Source organism: Macaca fascicularis, chromosome 14 (assembly GCF_037993035.2).
Source record: "Macaca fascicularis isolate 582-1 chromosome 14, T2T-MFA8v1.1".
In the NCBI taxonomy this organism is placed as follows: Eukaryota; Metazoa; Chordata; class Mammalia; order Primates; family Cercopithecidae; genus Macaca; species Macaca fascicularis.
This window is the reverse complement of record NC_088388.1, coordinates 5783081-5808113: the sequence shown is the minus strand read 5'-3', so window position 1 is coordinate 5808113 and position 25033 is coordinate 5783081. Positions and strand designations below refer to the sequence as shown.

The window sequence follows — 25033 nt, the reverse complement described above, 5'->3', positions numbered from 1 at the left end:
GAGACCATCCTGGCTAACACGGTGAAACCCCATCTCTACTAAAAAATACAAAAAACTAGCCGGGCGAGGTGGCGGGCGCCTGTAGTCCCAGCTACTCGGGAGGCTGAGGCAGGAGAATGGTCTAAACCCGGGAGGCGGAGCTTGCAGTGAGCCGAGATTGCGCCACTGCACTCCAGCCTGGGTGACAGAGCCAGACTCCGTCTCAAAAAAAAAAAAAAAAAAAAAAAAAAGAAAATAGTGTAGTATTTGCACATAACCTACACACATCCTCCTGTGTACTTTTTTTTTTTTTTTTTGAGACACTCTCACTCTGTCCCCCAGGCTGGAGTTCAGTGGTGTGATGTTGGCTCACTGCAACCTCCACCTCCCGGGTTCAAGCGATTCTTCTGCCTTAACCTCTGGAGTAGCAGGGACTACAGGCATGTGCTACCATGCCTGGCTAATTTTTGTATTTTTATTTTATTTTATTATTTTTGAGATGGAGTTTTGCTATTGTTGCCCAGGCTGGAGTGCGATGGCATGGTCTCGGCTCACTGCACCCTCTGCCTCCTGGGTTCAAGTGATTCTCCTGCCTCAGCCTCCCGAGTAGCTGGGATTACAGGCCCCCACCACCATGACCAGCTAATTTTTGTATTTTTAGTAGAGACAGGGTTTCACTACATTGGCCAGGCTGGTCTTGAACTCCTGACCTCAGGTGATCCGCCCGCCTGAGCCTCCCAAAGTGCTGGGATTACAGGTGTGAGTCACCGCGCCCGGCCTTAATTTTTGTATTTTGAGTAGAGACCTGGTTTCACCACATTGGCCAGGCTGGTCTCAAACTCCTGACTTCAGGTGATCCACCCACCTCGGCCTCCCAAAGTGCTGGGATTACAGGTGTGAGCCACCACGCCCAACCCTCCTGTACACTTTAAATCATCTCTAGGTTACTTACAATAATGAATACAATGTAAATGCTACGTAAACAGTTGTTATGCTGTATTTTTACATTTTGTATTATTTTTTGCTATTATCTAGCTTTCTTCTTTTTCCACAAATATTTTCAATCCTTAGTTGGCTAAATCCACAGAAGCAGAACCTGAGGATACAAAGTTGATTGTATAGGTTTGGTACTATCCACAGATTAAGGCATCCATGAGGGGTCTTGGAATGTATCCCCCAAGGATAAGGGGAGGCCACTGTAAGTGTAAGACTGCCTCCTGTGGCCAATAGGGAGTACAGATCTAAACCACAGGAAGACACCACTTCACACTCAGGAGGACAGCTAGTATCACAAAGATGGATGATATCAAGTGTTGGTGAGGATGTGGAGAAACCAGAATTCTCATGGATGGCTGGTCAAATGGTGCAGCCATGTTGGCAAACAGTCTGTCCGTTCCTCAAAAGCTTAAATACAGAGTTACTGGTCTGGCACCGTGGCTCACACGTGCAATCCCAGCTCTTTGGGAGGCCAAAGCAGAAAGAGTGCTTTAGGCCAGGAATTCCAGACCAGCCTGCACCATGTGGCAAGACCCCGTCTCTATATAATAAACAAAAATTTTAAAAATTAAAAATTAGGCCAGGTGCAGTGGCTCACGCCTGTAGTCCCAGCACTTCATGAGGCCAAGACAGGAGGACTGCTTTGGCTCAGGAGTTCCAGACCAGCCTGGGGAACAAGGCAAGACCTCATCTCTATTAAAAATCAAAGAAATTATCCAGGCATGGTGGTGCATCCCTGTAACCCTAGCAACTTGGGAAGCTGAGGCAGGAGGATTGCTTGAGCCCAGGAGGTGGAGGCTGCAGTGAGCTGTGATTGCACCACTGCACTCCAGCCTGGGCAACAGAGGAGATCCTGTCTTTAAAAAAAAAAAAATTGCATAACAATAGACTTACCATATGACCCAGCAATTCCATTCCTACATATATACCCGAGAACTGAAAACATGTCCATACAAAAGCCTGCACACGAACACTCACGTTATTCATGATAGCCAAAAAGTGGCAATACGTTCTGCTGATGAATGGATAAACATAATGTCCAATCATACGGTGGAATAGTATTCAGCAATGAAAAGGAATGGGCCTCCGACACCTGCTGCAACATGGATGGGCCCTGAAGACATGATGCTGAGTGAAAGAAGTCACACAGAAGGTCATATGTTGCTCATTCTGTTCATTCTAAATGTCTGGAACAGGCAAATCTACAGAGACAGAAAGTACACTAGTGCTTGCCAGGGGCTTGGAGCAGATGGGAAGATAGGGAGGTAATGGGTAAGGAGTGGGGGGCATCTTCTTAGGGTGATGAAAACATTCCAAAATTGATTGTGGTGATAGTTGCACAACTCTGTGAATATACTAAAAACCACTGAAAGCCCTGGCATCATGGCGAAACCCTGTCTCTGCAAAAACTACAAAAATTAGCTGGGTGCGGTGATGTGTGCCTATAGTCCCAGCTACTAGGGAGGCTGAGGTGGAAGAATCACTTGAGCCTGGGAGGTCAAAGCTGCAGTGAGCCATGACTGCACCACTGCATTTCAGCCTGAGCAACAGAGTAAAACCCTGTCTAAAAAAAAAAAAAAACCCAAACAAACTCACCGAAGTGTACACTTTAGATGGGTGAATTTTATGGTATATGAATATCTCAATAAAGCTGCTACCAAAAAATACTGTCTCAAGAAGTATTGTCTATTTAATGTCTATGCACCTAACCATTCTCTCCTCAGATATATAACAGTGGGGGGTGGATATGTAATTCTTTTCTTCCATATCCCATACACCATAGTGCTCTGGTCACATTAAGGACTCATTCAGCAGCCATAAAAAAGAATGAAATTGGCCAGGCATGGTGGCTCATGCCTGTAATCCCAGCCCTTTGGGAGGCAGAGGTGGGAGGATCATCTGAGGAAGGGAGTTCGAGACCAGCCTGAGCAACATGGAGAAACCCCATCTCTCCTAAAAAATACAAAATTAGCCAGGTGTGGTGGTGCATGCCTGTAATCCCAGCTACTTGGGAGGCTGAGGCAGGAGAATCACTTGAACCCGGGAGGCAGAGGCTGTAGTGAGCCGAGATCACGCCACTGCACTCCAGCCTGGGCAACAAGAGCAAAACTTTGTCTCAAAAAAAAAAAGGAAAGAAAAAAAAGAAATCATGTCCCTTGCAGTAATATGGATGCAACTGGAAGCCTTTATCCTAAGTGAACTCACTCAGAAACAGAAGACCAAATACTGCATGTTCTCACCTATAAGTCGGAGTTAAACAATGGGTACCCATGGACATAAAGACGGAAGTAACAGGCCAGCTACGATGACTCACGCCAGTAATCCCAGCACTTTGGGAGGCCGAGGCAGGTGGATCACCTGAGGTCAGGAGTTTGAGACCAGCCTGGCCAAGATGGTCAAACCCCATCTCTACTAAAAATGCCCAAAATTGGCCAGGCGCAGTGGCTCACGCCTGTAATCCCAGTACTTTGGGAGGCCGAGATGCGCGGGTCAGGAGATCGAGGTCAGGAGATCGAGACCATCCTGGCTAACACGGCGAAACCCCGTCTCTACTAAAAATACAAAAAAATTGTCCGGGCGTGGTGGCGGGTGCCTGTAGTTCGAGCTACTCGGGAGGCTGAGGCAGGAGAATAGCATGAACCCAGGAGGCAGAGCTTGCAGTGAGCCGAGATCGGTCTACTGCACTCCAGCCTGGGGGACAGAGCAAGACTCCATCTCAAAAACAAACAAACAAACAATACCAAAAATTAGCCTGGCGTGGTGGCAGGCATCTGTAATCCCAGCTACTTGGGAAGCTGAGGCAGGAGAATCGCTTGAACCTGGGAGGTGGAGGTTGCATTGAGCTGAGATGGGGCCACTACACTCTAGCCTGGGCGACAGAGCAAGACTCTATTTCAAAAAAAAAGAAAAACAAAGATGGAAATAACGACATTGGGGATTCCAAAACGGAAGGGAGGAAGCGGGGCAAGGGTTGAAAAATTACCTATCAGGTACAATGTTCACTCTCTTCCCTTTCATCGAGGGCACTCTGGGTACACTGGAAGCCCAACACCCACCAGTATGCAAAATACCATGTAACAAACAGGCATATGTACCCCCGAATCTAAAATTAAATTAAATTTTTAAAAAGACTCATTCAAAACAACTGTTACCTCATGGCATTAAGGAATTTCTGTTAATTATCTTTTAGGTATTACAAGATATTGTGGTCATGTTTTTTAAGAGACAGAGTCTCGCTCTGCTGCCCAGGCTAGAGTGCAGTGGCACAGTCACAGCTCACTGCAGCTCTGGGTTCAAGCAATCCTCCTGCCTCAGCCTCCTGAGTAGTCGAGATTGTGGGTGTGAGCCATGGCACTCAGGCAGTGGTTATTTTTAAAAAACTTTCCCATCTTTTATCGATAGGAACTAACATAATGATACATGCAATTTTATCTTTTTTTTTTTTTTTTTGAGACTCTTAGGTCTCGCTCTGTCACCCAGGCTGGAATGCAGTAGCACTATCTAGGCTCACTTTAACCTCTGCCTTCCGGGTTCAAGCAATTCTCCTGCCTCAGCCTCCCTAGTAGCTGAGACTACAGACGCCCAACACTGCACCCAGCTGATTTTTGTATTTTTAATAGAGCCCAGGTTTCACCATGTTGCCAGGCTGGTCTTGAACTCCTGACCTCAGGTGATCTGCCCACCTTGGCCTCCCATAGTACTGCGAGCCACTGTGCCCGGCCTAATTTTATCTTTTATCATGTCTGGGACTTGCTTCAAAATCACTTGGGGTGGGATGAATGGAGGGACGGCTATGAAGGAGCCACGCGTGAGAACCGGTGAAGGGCACGGCCGCCCGAGGCCGGCAGGCAAGCCTCTCTTCTGTGCACGTTCGAGATCTCCTGATGTTTTAGAATGTGTTGAATGAAATGAAACACTTGTCCACTGCAATCGGAGCTCAAAAATCTCACATTTGGAGAGCTCCTCACACACTCCAAATGCCCCAGGTGCCCAGCTCCCAGGAAGGGAGGCACACACTTCTCACCCCATAGCCCACCCAATACAAGAGGGCTGGCAGCAGAGAAATGGCATAACCCATCCAGAGCCAGAGAAGATGAAATCGGGAGGAGCAAAGGTTTCTGGGGCCAGAGTGTGTGGAAAGGTGGCCATGCCCAAGCCCCCTTACTCCATCCCCACTACCCACAACCTGGAAATAGCTGAACAATCACCACCTGCTTGCCCAACCCAACACGGTTTTTATGACCCTGGAATAAAAAGGATGACAAAGGAAAAGCAGGGCCTCCCCGCAGTGCCCCCCTCCCCCAGTGCCCACCTCCCCCAGTGCCCACCTCCCCCCCAATGCCTGCGCCCCTGCCTCACCGAGCCAGTCTTTTCCAGGTGCTTCCTCTTCAGGCAGGAGGCCACGCAGCGCCCCATGCAGGGACTTCACGTCTCCCCAGACAGAGGGCACACCTGTTCCCTGGCTTTCACGCAGCTGGGAGTGGAGGCAGAATGGCAGCTTCTCCCACCTCTGAGTCACCGGAAACAAAGCTGGGGGGCTGCAGACGACACAGCCGCCGTGGCTTCACGGAGGCCAACCGACCCTGGTGAGAGCCACCCAGCTCCCGGGCCAGCCTCACTCACTCCAGACGTGGGGCAGAGGCTTCCTAATGTCTCTAAAACTGAGGAACTCTGAAGAATGATAACCAGATAAAGCCATTCACGCCGGGCGCGGTGGCTCAAGCCTGTAATCCCAGCACTTTGGGAGGCCGAGACGGGCGGATCACGAGGTCAGGAGATCGAGACCATCCTGGCTAACACGGTGAAACCCCGTCTCTACTAAAAATACAAAAACTTAGCCGGGCGAGGTGGTGGGCGCCTGTAGTCCCAGCTACTCGGGAGGCTGAGGCAGGAGAATGGCGTGAACCCGGGAGGCGGAGCTTGCAGTGAGCTGAGATCCGGCCACTGCACTCCAGCCTGGGCGACAGAGCGAGACTCCGTCTCAAAAAAAAAAAAAAAAAAAAAAAAGGCATTCACACCGCACCCCCCTTCCCTCCCTGGCCCTGGAGGGTAGAGGGTACCAGACCAGAGTCTGAGAGTGGTCAGCACGTTTCCTGCCTTGACGTACCCCTCCACTGAAAGTCAACCTGAGGCCAGGTGCGGTGGCTTGGGCCTGTAATCCCAGCACTTTGGGAAGCCGAGGCGGGAGGGTCACTGGAGGTCAGGAGTTCAAGACCAGCCTGACCAACATGGTGAAACCCTGTCACTACTAAAAATACAAAAATTAGCCGGATCTGGTGGTGCGTGCCTGTATTCCCAGCCAATTGGGAGGCTGAGGCAGGAGAATCGCTTGAACCCGGGAGGCAGAGGTTGCAGTGAGCCGAGATCAGGCCATGCACTCTTGGTTGAGAGAGTGAGAAGCCGTCAAAATAAAAAAAAAAAAAGCAAGCCACTCTGGCCCTCAGCATGCCTTTCTATAACATACTTAGCGCAAACGGGATCCCTCAAAGTAAATCGGGTCTGCGGCCTCACCGCACTGGCATAAACAGGACTGGGACCCCAGGTGGCTCACCTCACCTTCCTGGAAACAGAGCAGCCAGCTGAGGCAGGTGAGCAGCTGAGACTGGGATGGGCGGACAACAAGCCCAGGGCCAGGGGCGCAGAGCTCTTCCGAGGGCTTGGTGCTCAGGGAGAAGGAGTGGGGGTGAGGAGGGGGTGAAGAAGGCCAGTCACCAATAAATTCCTGGACCTCAGATAAGCCTCACAAAAACTTTGGAAGGCCAAGGCGGGCAGATCGCTTGAGCCCAGGAGTTTGAGACCAGCCTGAGCAACATGGCAAAACCTCATCTCTGCTAAAAATACAAAAATAAACCAGGGGTGGTGGTGAGCACCTGTAGTCCCAGCTACTTGGGAGGCTGAAGGGCGAGGCTCACCTAAGCCTGGAAGGTTGAGGCTACAGTGAGCCATGATCACACCACTGCATTCCAGCCTGGGCGACAGAACGAGATCTTGTCTCAAAACAAACACACACACACGCACACACACACACACACACACACACACACACACACACACACGCCCCAGTGAACTTTACTATATTATACAGCAAGACTGTTTTCTGTCTTAAATGCTTTAAATCACAAGATACTGCAAACACGCAGGCAAGCAGAGAATAACACCTGTGTACCCTCCCGGAATGAACAAATTTAACATTTTGCTGTATTGATTTAGACTGTCCTCCCCAACCTACCCCTGACACCAGTTTGTTTATTTCTGTTTTTGTAGAGACAGGATCTCACTATGTTGCCCAGGCTGGTCTTGAACTCTTGGACTCAAGCAGTCCTCCCTCCTTGGCCTCCCAAACTGCTAAGATTACAGGCGCCCAGCCCTGCAAAAATTTCTAAGATGCAACAGATACAACCTCGTCTCCCTGTCCCCAGAATGCGGGGCTCATCTTTCCCTACATATTTGAGTATCTACAAGTGCATACAGTACCACCACACACGTGTGAGGCACACACAAATGCTGCCTACTCCGTGCACGCTCCTGCAACTTGCTTCTCGTCCACATTGAATTCCAAGCTGCCCCACGCCCACCCATGCAGCACTGGCCCTGCTGTCCTGCACCCCTCTGCTGGCGGGAACCAGTCTGCTCCTGTGTCCCTGCTGGGGTTCAGGGAACTTCTCTGTTCACTTTTTCACTGTTGCAAACAAAGCAGCAGACAGTGGCCTTGTCCATGTTGCAGCATCGTATTTTAACGGGGGTAGAAAAACAGCATGGTGTTCGTGGGCACCCCTGGCCTCTGGGGCAGCCTTCCTCATGCCTGCCCTGCCCTGCCTGCTCTACCAAAGGTCCAGCTCCTTCTTGACATGGTCATCCTGTCCTCTTTGCCCTCGCCGAAGTCCCACCTGCTGCTCGACACCCCATCTCCCTGTGTCTCCCAAGTCAGCTTTCCCAGGGCGTCTGAGCGCCCTGCCCACTTCGCCAACGCTGCCACATCGGCCCCAGCCAGGGGCTTCTTAGAGCGGAAGCACACTCCACCACTTTGCAGCCTGTGTTCCTTCCACTTCTGTGCGTCCAGAATGGGCCACCTGTCCGCTACAGCCAGGCCTGGGTCAGGGCCCTCCACCTCCCACCTGCGTGGGAGTCCCTCACCAGGCTCACTGCGTCTTCTCCTCCCCAGCACCTTTCATCGAGGGCAGGAGGCCAGGGCACCCATGTGTTACATCTCCCCTTCCTGGAAGACTTCCCTGGAGTCCTGGGCATGCCCTGCCAGGTTGGGCACTGTGGCTGGGAGCTCTAGCACACTGGGAGGAAGGGCCCTCAGGCCAGCTGGCGGCCGGGCCTGTGTCTGGATCCAGGCCACCGACACTAGGCAGCCTCTCTGCTCACCCCTTCGGCCCTCCGGAGGCTGTAGCGAGGAGGGCAGCAGGGGCACGGCATGGCCTGAGGCGTGGGCAAGCAGGCATCAGCCTCCTCGGGCTGGTGGGGGCTCTGCCACGTCCCACTCCCGGTGTACAACTAAACCGTTAGTCTCTGTGGGCTGGCCCCACTTCCTGCTCCTTCTTCCTCCTGGGGGAGGCCGCCAGGCACACAAGCTGGCCCCAGTCCATCTGCTGCTGCCTTGGGCCCCTCTGGCTTCTGAACTAGTAGGTGGCTCCACCTGCACCCCGGGAGTCAGCCAGCCCCCCGGGACTTTAGCTTAAACCTGAGCACACTGCACCTGACCTTCCAAGCACATCCTCAACTAGCCAAAACTTCACCAGCTGACAATGAATCTTGCCACCTGCCCACGTGCCCACATCCTCCCCAGGGTTTCTCTCACTGAGAACGCCGGCACCTGCCCTGCCTGGGGAGAAGTAGGGATGGACTAGGGCTGTTCACTCCAGTCCCCAGAACCTGCTGATGTGAAGGTCCCCGGGCTCGCATGTCCCACCAGCAACACGTCTGCTCTACAGCCCGGCCCTCCTTTCTCCAAGCCACCCCCATACAGAGACTTCCCGGAGAGACCTGCCCAGCTGCTCTTTAACCCACATCATCCCAGGGACTGGCCCATCTGCAGCCCCTATCCTGCTGCGATTTTCTTCCATGCCCAGGTCTCGGAGACATATCACAGCCCAGGTGGGGAGAGGTGGTGTCCCGTGGGACGAAGTTTACACAGTGTGACCACTGAGATCCAAGCTGCACGGCAGGGCGTGCACCTGCGCCCCAAGTTCAAGGATGGCTAGAGGAGAGAACACTTTTACTGGAAAGAAAGGCAGAAAAGAGAAGGAGGAAGAAAAGTTAAAAGGGAGAAATAAGAAAATGCAGAAAAATACAGATGGATGAAAAGGGAACTTCACCTCTTCCCTGTCACTCACTCGCTCCCTCAAATCATCACGGAGTCCTCGGACGGAAATCCCAAACTAGCCCTGGGAACGGACTCGTGGAGGAGGCAGCTCTGGGTAAGTGAAACAGGCGGACCCTTGGGGGCTGTTCCTGACCTAAGACCCCTCCTTGCTGTGTGCCCCCAGGACTGCTATAGGGTAAATCGGAGGCAGCGGCAACACCCCAGCGGCCTCCACCACACCAAAGACACCACGTCGTCCGGCACTGTGGTGGGGCCGCGGACATGTCTATTTTTACTGCAAGGACAGAAATCACTTCTGAGAAGCTGGCACGGTGGCTAGGGCCTGGCCTGTGCCTCTGCCCCAAGTGGATGTGAGCCCTGAAAGGCTGAGTGGGAGGCCAGGCGCAGTGGCTCACACCTGAAATCCCAGCACTTTGGAAGGGCAAGACGGAGATTGCTTGAGTCCAGGAGTTCAGGACGAGGCTGACCAACATGGCAAAACTCTTTCTCTGCCAAAAATACAAAAAATTAGCTGGGGCCGGGCGCGGTGGCTCAAGCCTGTAATCCCAGCACTTTGGGAGGCCGAGACAGGCGGATCACGAGGTCAGGAGATCGAGACCATCCTGGCTAACATGGTGAAACCCCGTCTCTACTAAAAAAAATACAAAAAACTAGCCGGGTGAGGTGGCGGGCGCCTGTAGTCCCAGCTAGTCGGGAGGCTGAGGCAGGAGAATGGCGTAAACCCGGGAAGGCGGAGCTTGCAGTGAGCCGAGATCGTGCCACTGCACTCCAGTCTGGGCGACAGAGTGAGACTCTGTCTCAAAAAAAAAAAAAAATTAGCTGGACGTGGTGGCGCATACCGGTGGTCCTAGCCTTTCTGGGGGCTGAGATGGGAAGATTTCTTGAGTCTGGGAGGTTGAGGCTGCAGCAAGCCCAGATTGTGCCACTGCACTCCAGCCTGGGCAACAGAGTGAGACCCTGTCTCAAAAAAAAAGAAAGGCTGAGTGTGGCTGGGGAGTGGGGGAGGCTGAGCGGGGTTGGGGGGTGCGGTGTGGAGATCGCCCACCTGGAGCCCACCCGCTGGGAGCTCACACAGACCTCCCTGCCCAGAGCACACTGGGTGCTCAACAACTCCCAGGTGAAGCATGGGACCCAGGCCACGTGCCATCCTGGAGGCTATGAAGGGACTCGTCACTGAGGTCTGTGCCAGAGCACTTAAGCACCTTATGCTAATCTGCTCTCGGAACCACACAGAGATGCAGAATAAAAGGCCCCAACCAAGGCTGCAAGCCCTTCATCACAGCTGTCACAAATCCACTGTCCCGTCTCCAGCTCACCTATTCCATGGCTGTTCCCACCGCCTTCCAAGCTCAGCTCTCCCTGTCACCTGCCCCTCCGCCAGGCCCACCAGCCTTGACCTGTGCCACTCACTGGCTCGCAGCTGGGAGGCCTTCAGCTCTTTTTCCATTTCTCTTTTCTCCTTTCTTCATACTTAGCTTAAAGCTCCCAGCACTTTAGCGGGCAGCCCATGAATCCAAACTCCCCAAGAAATTCCACAAGAGACATTTATCAATGTCACCTGCACCGGCTGGCAAACGACCTTCACTTGTGAGTTCCGTGTCCAGTCTTCCAAATACGCTTCTCAAGGACGTGAATCCTTGTGGTGTCATCTGAATCGAATCCTGAAGACTACAGAATGCCTGTTCTCTAACAGTGAATGCTACATGAACAATTAGGGGGGCTGGTGATAACACATCTTCAATTTTGCTTACGATTATCTTCATTTTAACAACTTTGCTCAATATTCCCCAAATCCTTGGCCAATAAACGGCTCTGCTACTTTGTTTTTTGAAAGTGTTCACTTTGTTCTCTTTCTCCATAATCAATTCCTTTTAACCAAAACCTTTCACCTCTTTGGAAGTCATTGGCCTATGAATCCTAACACTGGCCACGTAATCAAGAAGCCACCCATGACACAGGTCCTTATGCCCTTTGAGTAAACCTCCCCACCCCTGCACCCCCAATCCTGCAGAGCTGAGACAGGCAGGTGGCCGAGGAAAGCAGGTGAAAGGTCAGTGTGATGCACTGTGCATTGCCAGGTTTCAAAACACGCCCAAGGAAAACGGAGATACTGGAATTGCCTCTGTAATATAAAACAAACAATAAAACTTGGTGCGTGATAACAGACTTCCAAGAAAATGGTCTTTATAGCAACTGAAATATGTAAATAATTTATGAGTGGGGCAGAAGTCTTTCAACATAGCCTTGCAATCAACAGGTATGGAGATACTAATAGGTGGGTGGGAAGGTAGGTAGGGAAGACATACAGATTCCTTTTTGTGCTCTTAATAATGAAGATAAAGAACATTCTTTTTTTTTTTTTTTTTTTTTTTGAGATGAAGTTTTGCTCCATCACCCAGGCTGGAGTGCAGTGACATGATCTCAGCTCACAGCAACTTCTGCCTCCTGGGTTCAAGTGATTCTCCTGCCTCAGCCTCCCAGGTGGCTGGGATTACAGGCATGCGCCACCACGCCTGGCTAATTTTGTATTTTTAGTAGAGATGGGCTTTTACCATGTTGACCAGGCTGGTCTCGAACTCCTGACCTCAAGCGATCCGTCCAACTCGGCCTCCTAAAGTGCTGGGATTACAGGCCTGAGCCACTGCACCCAACTCAGAACATTCCTTTTACCAAACCCTTTGGCATATGCTAGACAACGTGACTCATATACATTTTTATACTGATGTATTTGACTAGCATTAGATCATTTAATTCTCGCTAGCACCCCAGGAAATGGGTAGTAGGGCTACCTCCATGTACTAATGAGAAAACCAGGGCTTAGATGTCAAGAAACTTGCCTAGTGTCACAGCCAGCAAATCATAGCTCTGGAAATCAAACCCAGGCCCAGGCCCAGGCCAGGCGTGGTGGCTCACGCCTCTAATCTCAGCACTTTGGGAGGCTGAGGCAGATGGATCACCTGAGGTCAGGAGTTCGAGACCAGTCTGACCGATATGGTGAAACCTAGTCTCTACTAAAAATACAAAAAATTAGCTGGGCATGATGGTGTGCGCCCGTAGTCCCAGATACTAGGGAAGCTGAGACAGGAGAATTTCTTGAACCCGGTAGGTGGAGGTTGCAGTGAGCCGAGATTGCACCACTGCACTCAGCCTGGGCGACAGAGTGAGACTCTGTCTCAAAACAAAACAAAACAACAACAACAACAACAAAAAAAAAACCCAGGTCCAACTCCAAAACGTGTACTCTTAAATCCCAAAGCAAAGTGGTAGGTACTACACAAAAAGTTCTACTTGGGATTCCTAAAGTTACAACACAGATATAAAATTAGGTCACTGTTGTAACCAAAATGATGAGATTGCAGCCAGCAATAAAACTCCAGTAAATACAAACACCATCGGTGCCAACTGTAAAATTATCCACATGCTGCAGTCTTCCCACTGCACAGTGCCCACACACACAGGAGCAGGCTCTGCCTTCTGCTCAAACCTAGCTAACAGCTGCCCGTCTCCTCCAGCGGTAAAACACTGTGTTGGAAATCCTCCGAGAAAAGGTTAGCCATGGGAAGCGACAGCTTAGCTCAGCAGGAATACCAGGCAGGGCCTCTAGGAAAAGAGAAAGTGTGAGGCTGGATGACATGGGCCCCATTCCTGGAAAAACTGGAGGAGGCATCGTAGGCAGAGTCGGAAGCAGTGTCTCTGGCGAAGGGCAGGGCAGTTATCTTATCATCGACAACACATTCTTGGATGCCCGGGTGACCAATGCCTGGGAAGGCTCTGCTTGGCTAGAAAGCTAGTGCGGGCCTCCGGGACTGGCTCCAGTCCGGGGAAACCACCTTCACAACATGCATGATTTCCAAGGTGGCAAAAATCTGGCCTGGCCTCCTCACTGCTGCCCAAAGAACTTCAAGGGAAGTACCAGGAAGGCTCTGGAAGGACATCAGCAGCCCAGGGGTTTCCCTAAAACTAGCACGCACGTGCGGTAAAGTTCGTGGCTCTTCTGAACTGCGGTGCAGGCAAAAATTAGCAATAATGGGAAGGAAGAAAAGCAGCAGCTCCTCTTCACTGGGCAAGCGTGGGTGCATGCTCTCCGCACGGTGTGAGCCACCTCGTTATTCAATCGCAGATATGCGTATCTGTAATGGTGCCCTGTACTTTTCCAGTAAATGTGTATACACACAAATAGAAGTTATTTCCCAGAGTCGGCTGGGTGTGTTGGCTCATGCCTGTAATCCCAGCACCTCGGGAGGCCGAGGCGGGTGGATCACCTAAGGTCGAGAGATCAAAAGCAGCCAGGCCAACATGGTGAAACCTCATCTCTACTAAAATTACAAAACATTAGCTGGGTGTGGTGGTGGGCGCCTGTAGCAGGAGAATTGCTTGAACCTGGGAGGCGGAGGTTGTAGTAAGCCAAGGTCGCACCACTGCACTCCAGCCTGGGAAACAAGAGCGAAACTCCATCTCAAAAAAGAAAAAAAAAAAAAAAAAAAAGAAATTGTTTCCCAAACCCGATGGAAGCACCTTAGAAGTGAGAATGTGAGACTCACCTTATGTTTTTTGGAGAGTTTCATGTACAAGAAAGGTGAAGGAATTTTCATTATTTATTTATTTATTTTCATAAGACAGAGTCTTGTTCTGAACTCCTGGCTCAAGAGAGCCTCTTGCCTCAGCCTAAGCTGGGACTACAGGTGTGCTCCACCACACCCAGCCTGGAGCTTTCATTATGAAAGGTTGCACCTTGAATTCATGACTGATCATTCAATATTCACACTATTTAAATTGGCCACACAGTGAATTTCCTGTACTGAAGTTTATCGTAACGGACTATTCACATTTATGGGGTCAATATAATGGGTTGTCAGGTTATAAAAGGAATTCTGGGCTGGGCACGGTGGCTCACACCTGTAATCCCAGCACTTGGGAAGCTGAGGCAGGTGGATCACCTGAGGTCAGGAGTTCAAGACCAGCCTGGTCAACATGGCGAAACCTCATCTCTACTAAAAATACAAAAATTAGCCGGGTGTGGTGGTGGGTGCCTGTAATCCCAGCTACTCCAGAGGCTGAGGCAGGAGAATCACTTGAACCCGGGAGGTGGAGTTTGTGGTGAGCCGAGATCATGCCACTGCACTCCAGCCTAGGTGACAGAGTGAGACTTCATCTCAAAAAACAAAAATAATAAAATTAAAAGAATTCTGGACTGGGTATGGTGGCTCATGCCTGTAATCCCAACACTTTGGCAGGCGGAGGCAGGAAGTTCGCTTGAGCCCAGGTATTTGAGACCAGTCTGGGCAATGTAGCAAGACCCCATCTCTACAAAACATACATAAATTAGCCAAGTGTGGGTAGTGCATGCCTGTCGTCCCAACTACTCGGGAGTATCGCTCAAGCCCAGGAGTTTGAAGTTACAGTGAGCTATGATCATGCCACTGAACTCTAGCCTGGATGACAGAGCGAGACTCTGTCTTACCAGGTACTGTAAAAATTAAGCCAATTCCGGGTGGATCACTTGAGGTCAGGAGTTTGAGACCAGCCTGGCCAACATGATGAAACTCCGTCTCTACTAAAAAATAAAAACTAGCTAGGCTTGGTGGTGCGTGCCTGTAATCCCAGCTACTCGGGAGGCTGAAGCAGGAGAACTGCTTGAATCCAGGAGGTGGAGGCTGCAGTGAGTCGTGATTGCGCCACTGCACTCCAGCCCGGGCGACAGGGCGAGACTCCATCTCAAAAAAAAAAATTAAGCCAATTCAAATTCACCTTATAGTGCACCACATCAATAAGTAATGGTTAGATAAATACAGACAAATGTGATCTTAGCCACTGTGTGTATGTGAAGAAGTATAAAGAAACCAGGAAGCCCGGCATGGTGGCTCATGCCTGGAATCCCAATGCTTTGGGAGGCCAAGGTAAAAGGGTCACTTAAGGCCAGGAGTTCAAGACCAGCCTGGACAGCACAGTGAGGCCTGTCTCTACAAAAAATATAAAAAATTAGCCAGGTGTGGTGGCATGTGCCTGTGGTCCTAGCTATGCAAGAGGCTGAAGAAGGAGGATCCCTTGAGCCCAAATGGGAGATTATGTTGAACCACGATGGCACCACGGCACTGTACTCCAGCTTGGGCAACAAAGCAAGATCCTGTCTCTGAAAAAAAAAGAAGTCCGGGCATGGTGGCTCATGCCTGTAATACCAGCACTTTGGGAGGCCAAGGCAGGCAGATCACCTGAGGTCAGGAGTTCAAGACCAGCTTGGTCAACATGGTGAAACCTCGTCTCTACTAAAAATACAAAAATTAGCTGGGCATGGTAGCACACACCTGTAGTCCCAGCTACTTGGGAGGCTGAGGCAGGAGAATCGCTTGAATCCAGAAGGCGGAGGCTGCAGCGAGCTGAGACCACACCACTGCACTCCAGCCTAGGCAACAGAGTGAGACTTCCTCAAAAGAAAGAAAAGAAAAAAAAAAAGGAAAGAAAAGAGAGAAAGAAAGAAAAATGAAACCAAATATCCAAGAAAAGAAAGGGAGGGAAGGAAGGAGGGAAGGGAGGGAGGGAGGGAAGGAGGGAGGAAGGGAGAAAGGAAGAGAGGGAGGAAAGAAAGAAAAAGGAAAGCAAACCTTCATGTATTAAATCTGTTTCAGGGTACGGGAGGAAATGACAGTTGGCAAATCAGGGATAAATGCTTTTATAAATGAAGAATCATTTGATAAAAAGCCAAATTTCAGTGATAGCATATGACAGTTTCTTTCTTTCTTTCTTTTTTTTTTTTTTTTTGAGACAGAGTCTTGCTCTGTCAACCAGGCTGGAGTGCAGTGGCGTGATTGTGATCTCGGCTCACTGCAACCTCCGCCTCCCAGGTTCAAGCGATTCGCCTGCCTCAGCCTCCCAAGTAGCTGGGACTACAGGCGTGCGCCACCATGCCCCGCTAATTTTTTGTATTTTAGTAGAGACGAGGTTTCACTATGTTGGCCAGGCTGGTCTTGATCTCCTGACCTCGTGATCCACCCATTGTGGCCTCCTGAAGTGCTGGGAGAAGTACAACGCGCTCGGCTGACGGTTTCTTCAAGGTTATTTAGTTTACTCCTCACCAGGGTGTCAGAATACAGCGTTAGGAACGCTCTCTGTGGTGACTCAATGTGACTCGATGACCACAGGACCCCCAGAGTGAGCCAGGGCTGGTAGGCAAAGCAGACGTCACTACAGAGAGCTAGCAGCTTGCTGCGGGGAGAGAAGAGGGACGTGGTCTCGGGTCCAGACGTCCTCAGCCACAGTAGCAGCGTGAAGGAAGGAAGGTGCATTGAGGGGGGACCCAAATGCTCCTCCACTCCCTGCCTTCCTCACAGGAACTTCCCGTAACACAAACAGAAGTAACAGTGCCCTTCGTCAGGAGGTTGTGGCAATCCAGAGTGGAAAAAGTGCCTCGGGCAGGGCGAGGGGGCTTATGCCTCTAATCCCAGTGCTTTGGGAGGCTGAAGTGGGAGGATCGCTTGAGGCCAAGAGTGCACTATGACTGTGCCAAGGCACTCCAGCCTGGACAACAGGGCAAGACCTTGTCACTAAAGAAAGAAAAAAGGAAAAGAAAGGATGTCTCAAATGTTCTGCCATTCCTTCAACACATATCTGAATGTCTGCTCTGGGCCACTGAAATAATGAGGAAGGTGAGTGTAAGGGCGAGTTAGGAAGAAGTAGCAGCACTTAGCCCCAGCCGCATGTGGGGGCTTAGGGAACACGAAGAATGCGGGCTGGCTCTCCCGCTCTTGGGCTGGGTACCACAAACCACCAGCATCAGGAGTATGAAGCCTTCCTTTCTTAACCTAAAGAACTTGATGTCTAATGCCTAAGCTATATCCCTCAGGAAGCAGAGCGGTACCCACCCTACTGCCCAACCCTCCAAGGTGACCGTGATCCTCCTGCCCACCCTGGAGAGGCACGCCTCACTCAGCAGCATCATTTCTTTCATTGTTAACTTGCAAAGATGTTCCTGGACCCAAGAACAATCCTCACCAAAAAAAAGGCAAAGGCAGACAGACACTTCTGAAGCTATCAAGTTACCCAAATAGGCAGCTGGCCTCAGCCCAGGGCCTGCTGGGGATCCAACCTTCACCCGACATTTGAACGAGGTAAAAGTTGAAATTTACACAAGGTAACAAATATTTGAAGCTAGCAAGCAGAAAAAAGTCCTTACTTGTGTTAAGCAATCAATTTGTTTAAAAAACATATCCTGTACATGTCGTCAAAGAAACTGTTAATAGTGGTGGCATCTGGAGAGGGGAACCAAGTGAGAAGGACTCTACTCTGTATCTGTACCTTTAAAAAAAAAAATAGAGACAGGATCTGGCTCTGTCACCCAGACTGGAGTGCAGCGGTGCAATCATAGTTCACTGCAGTCTCCACCTCCTGGGCTGAAGCCATCCTCCTACCTCAGCCTCCTGAGTAGCTGGGACCACAGATGCACTCCACCAGGCCTTACTAATTGTTTGTGGAGACAGGGGTCTGGCTCTGTTCAGCCCAGGTTGGTCATTCCTGGCCTCAAAGCAATCCTCCCACCTTGGCCTCCCAAAGCACTGAGATTACAGGCGTGAGCCACGAGTCCAGGCCCATTCGTGCCTCTTTAACTTTGCATCGTGTGCTTATATCTCTTATTTGTAAAAACAACAACAACAACAAAAGTCTTCACAAGAAAAGCTCAAGACTGGCAGAAGACAATTGAGGCCTCTTTAAAGTGTGTTGGAGAGAATCTCTCCAACACAGACAATCTCGAACAGCCATTTTAATTCTCAAAATACCAATTCTTCCGGAATTCAAGTTCAGGTTTCCACCAGCAACAGAACTCTGGCCTGCCAATAATAACCATGCAGAGTGACTAAACATTTTTTCCAACAAAGGAAAAAATGCAAACGATCAAAGTGCAGAAGCAGCCCTTGGCCAGCGCAGGCGCCGGTTTCCGCCTCCCGCCGCCGCTGCCACCGCCCCTGTGCCTTTAGATTTCGGGCAGCAAGTTTAATTGCTTGCTTGGAACGCGTCCTCGGAAGGGCACCGCCAGCAACTGCGGCTTCGCGCCCCGCCCCTTCCCCCAAGCCCCGGGCGGGCGTCACGTGACGACTGAGAAAAGTAGGGGAAAGGTCAGCAACAGCCCCGCCCCCGGGCTGGCGCGTCCCAGGCGCTCGGATCCTGTTCCACCCGCCGTGCCCACAGAGACCTTCCGGAGCGAGCTGGCGCGCGTCCCTGTGGCCACCCCAGCGACAGCGGGAGAAATGCAACGCACCTCTCCGTGGAAAGGTCGAGCCCTGCGGTGCCCAACTTTGGGGACAGCTCGGTGCTCAGTGCTTCTGATGACAGATGCTGCATCCAACGAGCCAGAAACGCAGGCACCGCGCTCAAGAGCCCAGGGCGCGTCTAAAAGGGGCTCACTGTGAAGCCCCAGTGAAAACTGACAGTGTTTTTATGAATGGGCACGCGGGGCCAGGGTTGGGTAAGGGCAGGCCCTCGTTCCAGGACTCCCCGGAGGCCCAGCTTGACCGCTCGGTGACCACTGGTCCGGGGCTGGGGCCAAACACAGCAGCCGCAGCAGCATCGGAAGGAACCCAGTTTAATTCTCTGCCCCAGGGTAGGCGGCTTGTGTTTAGTACCAACTCCAAACGTTATTTTGGCCTGTGCATGATGCTAATTTCTGCCACTTTGAAACAAAGTGTGTGCACTCCCAAACCTGGCCCTTTTTACTGTTTGATTCCAACTGTTAAGATAGAGTTCAAGTGCAAGGTCGAGGCAGCAATGCTTCACAGGAAGGAAACCAGTAATTTACATGCGAAAAGCAGCCCACAGGTTCTTGGTATTGAGGCAAAATCAACCCAAAGAATCCCCAGACCAAATGACAGCTGGATGCTCGCTGGCCTCAGCGGTGTGCATTCTCAGCGACACTAATGTCCTCAATTTAATTGCTACGTTTACTCGGTTAGAGTCGCCTTAAAGAATTTGGAAAGGCCCGGGGGTGGGGGTGCTTCCTGGCATAAATAAAAGACCGGGGCTCAGCCACTTTTTATTCACTTGGTGTGTGGCTTAGAAGGAAATAAACATGCTTGCATATCTGGAATGACCAGAAACCAGACACCTGTGGAAGAAAATGGTGTAACAAAATACACCGTTGCAAAAGGTAAAACCGATTTTCATTTTATTCGGTAACTTACAAAGTTACCGGCTTCCTACTAAAATCTGTTCTTAAATATTTTATAACACACGGAGCCGAGAGGAACCGAAAGCCTGTGCCGAGTTGGGAATATTAACTCTGTTATGTATTTAACCTGGTAGTTAGTTGGGATTTTAACTCTCTGAGTTGTTTTCTTTTTTTCTTTTTTCTTTTTTCTAAGTAAGATCAGCCCTCATCTTTGAGTCCTGCGGCTTTAAGGAAAGCCAAGGGCGGATTTACATTATGAAGACGCTGACCCACGGCCTTTCCTGACAAAGCGAAAGAAGCCGGCTGTTGGCTGGCCGCGGCGGTGGCTCCAAGAAGGGGCTGCCCCGCGTGGCCCTGACCGCACCGTCAGGCTCGCTGGCCAAGTTCGCCAGGGCCCGGCCACGTGACACCCCCACCCTCCAGCGGCCCCGCAGCTCCCGGCCCGGCACGACCTTGGGCACGCGCTCCGCGCCCACCTGCCCTTGACCCAGCGTTGCACGGGAGAGGCTGCGGGCGCTCCCAAGCAGGCACGGGGCCCGGCACCCTCATCCTGCTCACGGCAGCGCTCGGACCGCGCCTGGAGTCCCTGCGCCAAGGGCGTGTCCCGACGGCTGCACTGCGAGGGCGGGCTTGGGGAGGGGGACCGGGGAGACCGGGGCTGGGATGGGGTCAGCGGCGTTCTGCCGAATCCCGAGGGCCAAGCATCCCTCCCTCAGCCGCACTGCACCTGCTCGCAGGTGACCGATCCACGGGCGGACCCTCAGACCCAATCCTCTCCGGAGCCGGGGTGGGATGGGCAGGGACAGGAGCCGGAGGCCCTACTGGCCCCGGGCGAAGGCATCCTGGAAAGCATCCAGAGCGTCCAGCATCCCTCCCGCGGCCACCCGCAGGCAGACCGACCCCCGGTCAGACCCTCAGACTCAATCCAGTCCGGGGCAGATTAAGAAGTGGGAGACAAGGGAGCCGGTGGCCCTGTTGGCCCCCGGCCGGAGGCCTCCAGCCAAGTCCGGAGGGCCGAGCATCCCTCCCACGGCCGCACCGGACCCGCCTGCTGACGGACAGACCCCCGGCAGGCCCCCAGACCCAATCCCCTGCGGGACTTGGGGAGCCCCGGCCCCTCTCCGGGTTCAGGATCTCCACAACCCCGCCGTCCGGGGGGAATACCGGGGTTCCTCTCGGCGTCCCGGTTCCGGCGGGTCCCCCACCAGGTCCGGTTCCCGGCAGCCCCGCGCGCCGCCCGTGCCCGGCTCCCGCAGCCCGCAGGGCCGCTCCGTCACCCTCCCCACCGCGCGCGGCCGGGCCTCACCGAGTAAGCGACGGAGGTGCGGCAGCGGCAGCGGCGGCGGCAGCGGCTGCGGTAGCGGCGGCGGTGGCAGCGGCGGCAGCGGCGACTGAGTGAGCGAGCGGCGAGCGGGCTCCGGGGAAGGAGGGCCGCGGGTGAGGCCGAGCGCACCCGACGCCGGCGGCAGCGGATTGGCTGAGGCGGGTCCGGCTGCGGCGCCGGCGGGCGGGGGACTCCCGGCGCGCGGAGGGCGGGCCTGGGCGGGGCGGGGCGTCCACGGGGCGAGAAGGGGAGGGAAACTGAGGCTCCCGCGGGTGCTCGCGTCCTCGACCTCTGCCGGAATGGGGTCTAGGACGAAACTCCTCACCCTCCGAGCCTCAGTTTCCTCATCCGTAAAATGAGTCATCTCGTGGAGGCCGTGCGCATAAAATGCTTGGCTGTGTGCCTGGCCCATGCTCGCGATTTATCGGCATTGCCCGGTGTAATGCTCCAGGCACCCCCTGATGGTATTCACCCCCGACTCCTTTAAGCAGACAAGGGTGGCGGGCCAGGAAATAAGTTGTCCAACGTCACTGAGCTGAGGAGCAACCGATCCACCGGGAGTGGTGGCGCGCGCCTATAATCCCAGGTACTCTGGAGGCTGAGGAGAGAAGATCGCTTGAAGCCAGGAGTTTAAGGCCAGCCTGGGCAACGTAGGGAGACCCCGTCTCTAAAAAAAAAAAGCGGGGGGAATGATAGACCGGACAGTGGGTCCAGATCTGACTCCACAGCCCATGCCCCAAATCAGACCTTATACCACGAGCGATCCGGAGGCAGCGTGGCTCCTCCTCATCTAGCTAGGATATAAATGCCTTCCTTACTGGGCTTTGGTGAGATTTACTAAAATAATTCTTCCAACGTCAAGAACATAATAGGTGCCAGGAGAGGAGTAGCTGGAGTCCAGGGCAGAGTGACCGAGAGACCCTTGTGCTGGAGCTCGGGAGAGGGGCCGGGAGCGGGAACTGAACATCCACCCGTCCCAGGAGTCTAGGGCGAGCGCAGCTGCAGGGGACCCGGGGGGTTGACGGGGAGGGAGAGGGGCCCAAAGCATAACAGGAGGGCCAAGGGGCTCTTCCTGCCCGGGAGCTACCCCTCCCCTATCTTTACCCGCAATGCTTCCAGGCGCGAGCTGGCAGCTCTGCATACAGCAGGTGCTCCATAAGTGCACCGATTTTATGAACAAAGACTCTTTTAAACCATTTTTTATGAACCCGGCTCTTTTTAAGGTCGACTACTTCTAGTTATGAAAAATCCATGTTAGCAACCATCCTTCTTTCTGTATTATTTGGCTGTTACCGCAGAATAATTTACAAGAGAAAATGAAAGTTCTCCTTTGATCCCGCCCCCCACCGCCGCTGCAGTTAACTCTCCCTGCGGTTCTCAGGCTCACTGTTTTAAAGGCAGGCTAGGAGGCAAGCTGTCTGTAAGCTGTTTTGTTTTCGCTTGGCTTCAGTCGTGGACATAGTTCTCTGTGGGGGGACGGAGATGACCGCGGGCCTTCCCAAGGCTGCGTAAGATTTCCTTTACGATGCTGTGATCCATTTACGCGGCCCCCAGTGGACAATTAAGCCCTCCTCCCCGCCCCCCACCCCACCATTGCAGGTATAAATAAAAGCTGCGTTGGCCGTCGATGTACCTCTTGGAGCTCCTGGTTCTCCTGTAGGATAGATCCCTGGAGGGGACGCAACCAGGCACATGGAACATTTTGATGCCACAGGCCAAGCTAGCATGCCGAAAAGCTTACCAACTTCCACTACCACCTGCGCGTGCAAGCGGGTCCCTGTCTCCGATTAGGGATTATTTTAATCTTTGCCAATCCTAAAAGGAGGGGTGAAGGAGGGAAGAACCTCTCATCTCTCCTTTTAATTTGCGTTTCTTTGAGGTTAGAAGTTGGGGGTTTGTCCCCCTGCTGGCTCTTGTCTGGACCACAAGTGAGCCCGGGCACTCGAGCCCCGCAGATTTCACCGCCCCAAAAGGCAGGGGGGCCGGGCCAGGGCACACGTTCCCGACGCACGGCTGCACCCCACGAGCCCTGGCGGTTCTTGCGCGTGGGGCTCTCCTTGCGCGTGGGCCTTCGCGGTTTGCGCTACAGAAGCTGGACTGTCATTCTCACCTCAAATGCCCTTCCCTCCTTTCCCTGGAACCTCAGTCGCCTACAGGTCCCGGCTCCAAGGTCACTTCCTCCCTCGCTCAGCGCCCCGGTGCGCGCCCAGCTGGGATTGGCCCCGCGCCCTGTCTGTTCCCAGGGCTCTTCGGCCTTGACAGTGCGCCCTTCCCTGCGCCCCGCCTCGGTGCCACCTGCAGGCCGGGCGGGGCAGGGACAGGTACCCGGTCTGTGGGGGCGTCGAGGCGCCACGCTCACCTGTGCCATGGAGGCCGTGCTCTCGGCGGCGGCAAGGAGCCTGCGACTGCAGCCACACTGGGGAGGCCTCATTCCCCTCCCGCCGACCACGCGGCAGCTGTCCTCCCCCGGTCGGCGGCTCCCCCGGCTGCGAAGCTGAGTCTATTAATAAAGAACCAGAGAACCAGGCCCCCCGGGGAGCTCCGGGCCTGAGCCTCAGTTCCCTGGGGCCAAAAAACATCTCCATGCCTGCCTCCGAAACTAGAATAATCTTTCTCAAGCCTTGTGGGGTTTTTTGGATTTTTTTTTTTTTTTTTTTTAAACAAATTCTGCCCCAGTTTGAATACTGTAGCAGTTGCCTACCATAGCTACAAGAAAACTTTTCTTTTTAATGCGGGTAATGTTTTTATTTATCGCTAAGATTTCTCTTTTTACTCTAAAAAAAACTTTTTTATGGAAAAATCCAAACCTTTTTGTTCATTCATTCATTCATTTTTGAAACAGGATCTTTCGCTGTTGCCCAGGCTGGAGGGCAGTAGCAAAATGGCAGCTCACTGCAGCGTTGACATCCCAGGCTCAAGCGATCCTCTCGCCCCAGCTTCCTCAGTAGCTGGGGTCACAGGCAAGTCCCGCCATGCCTGGCTAATATTTTGAAAAATCCAAACCTTTGAAAAAAATTAACCGGAACAGTATAATAAAGGCCCGTACAACCAAAACTCAAGTTCAACAGTTACTGAGCTAGGGCCAAGGTATATGCTTGTGTTCCTACCCACTCCTGCCCAGTCCTACTGTTTATTTTAAAGCAAATTCAGAAATCCTACCGTTATGTCCACAAATTCCTTTTTTGTTTGTTTGTTTTTTGTTTTTTGAGATGGAGTATTGCTCTGTCCCCCAAGCTGGAGTGCAGTGGCGCAATCTCACCTCACTGCAACCTCTGCCTCCAGGGCTCAAGCGATTCTCATACCTCAGCCTCCTGAGTAGCTGAGATTACAGATGTGCATCACCATGCCCAGTAATTTTTGTATTTTTAGTAGAGACAGGGTTTCACCATGTTAACCAGGCTGGTCTTCAACTCCTGATCTCAGGTGATCCATTCGCCTCAGCCTCCCAAAGTGCTGGGATTACAGGTATGAGCCATTGCGCCCGGCCCTCAAATTCTTGAGTACAAACTTCTAAAAAATAAATATTCTTAACTAAAAAATATGACCATACTATCGTTGTCCCATCTAAAATAGATGAACAATTGTGACAGAAAATGGTAAACCCTGTTGCCTGCCAAGAGCACAGCTGAGTCCCCACTCGATCTCACCAGCCTCATTTCTTGCTGGCAACTCCCAGCAGATTCTGATCCAGAAGTATGTACGATATTTTGGAACTCAGTTCTGGTTTCCCCATAGGAAACGGTGTTGAAATCTCAGCGTGGTGTGCTTCCCTCTCCTCTCCGAAGCCTGTAGTCCCTCTGACCTTGAACCTTGGGCCCCTGTAGGTGTTGAGTAAATATGGTCAGTTCCACTTTGCTGAGCCTGCATCACCAGGGTTTCATGAGGACAGAACCGGGTGATGCAGACGAAAGCACCTGCACGCAACAAGAGGACGTGCACGGAAAGGACTCAGAGCAACAAGTGCACTGTTTTCTTAACGAACAGGTCTGCTCTGACGCGGGATCAGAACACATTCTTTTGTTGTTGTTTGTTTGAGATGGAGTCTCTCTTCGTCACCCAGGCTGGAGTGCAATGGTGTGATCTCGGCTCACTGCAACCTCTGCCTCCTGGGTTCAAGCGATTCTCCTGCCTCTGCCTCCCAAGTAGCTGGGATTACAGGCACGTGCCACCACAGCTAATTTTTGTACTTTTAGTAGAGACAGGGTTTCACCATGTTGGCCAGGCTGATCTTGAACTCCTGACCTCAAGTGAT

The 25033-nt window shown here is 52.3% G+C and overlaps 1 protein-coding gene across 4 annotated transcripts in view; it reads right to left on the bottom strand.

The window, feature by feature from the left end:
• Positions 1–23271, bottom strand: part of CPT1A (carnitine palmitoyltransferase 1A) — an 84294-nt gene extending 61023 nt beyond the window's left edge. The window contains exon 1 of one of the 4 annotated variants that reach the window (XM_045372279.2): positions 23141–23271. The gene's annotated coding sequence lies outside the window, so the exon portion shown is untranslated. Of the gene's footprint in view, positions 1–5334; positions 5352–20621; positions 20730–22891; positions 22949–23140 lie in introns of those variants that run through there. The other 3 variants (XM_065527846.1, XM_045372280.3, XM_065527847.1) reach the window with 3 other exon arrangements.
• Between the last annotated feature and the right edge of the window lie 1762 nt (positions 23272–25033).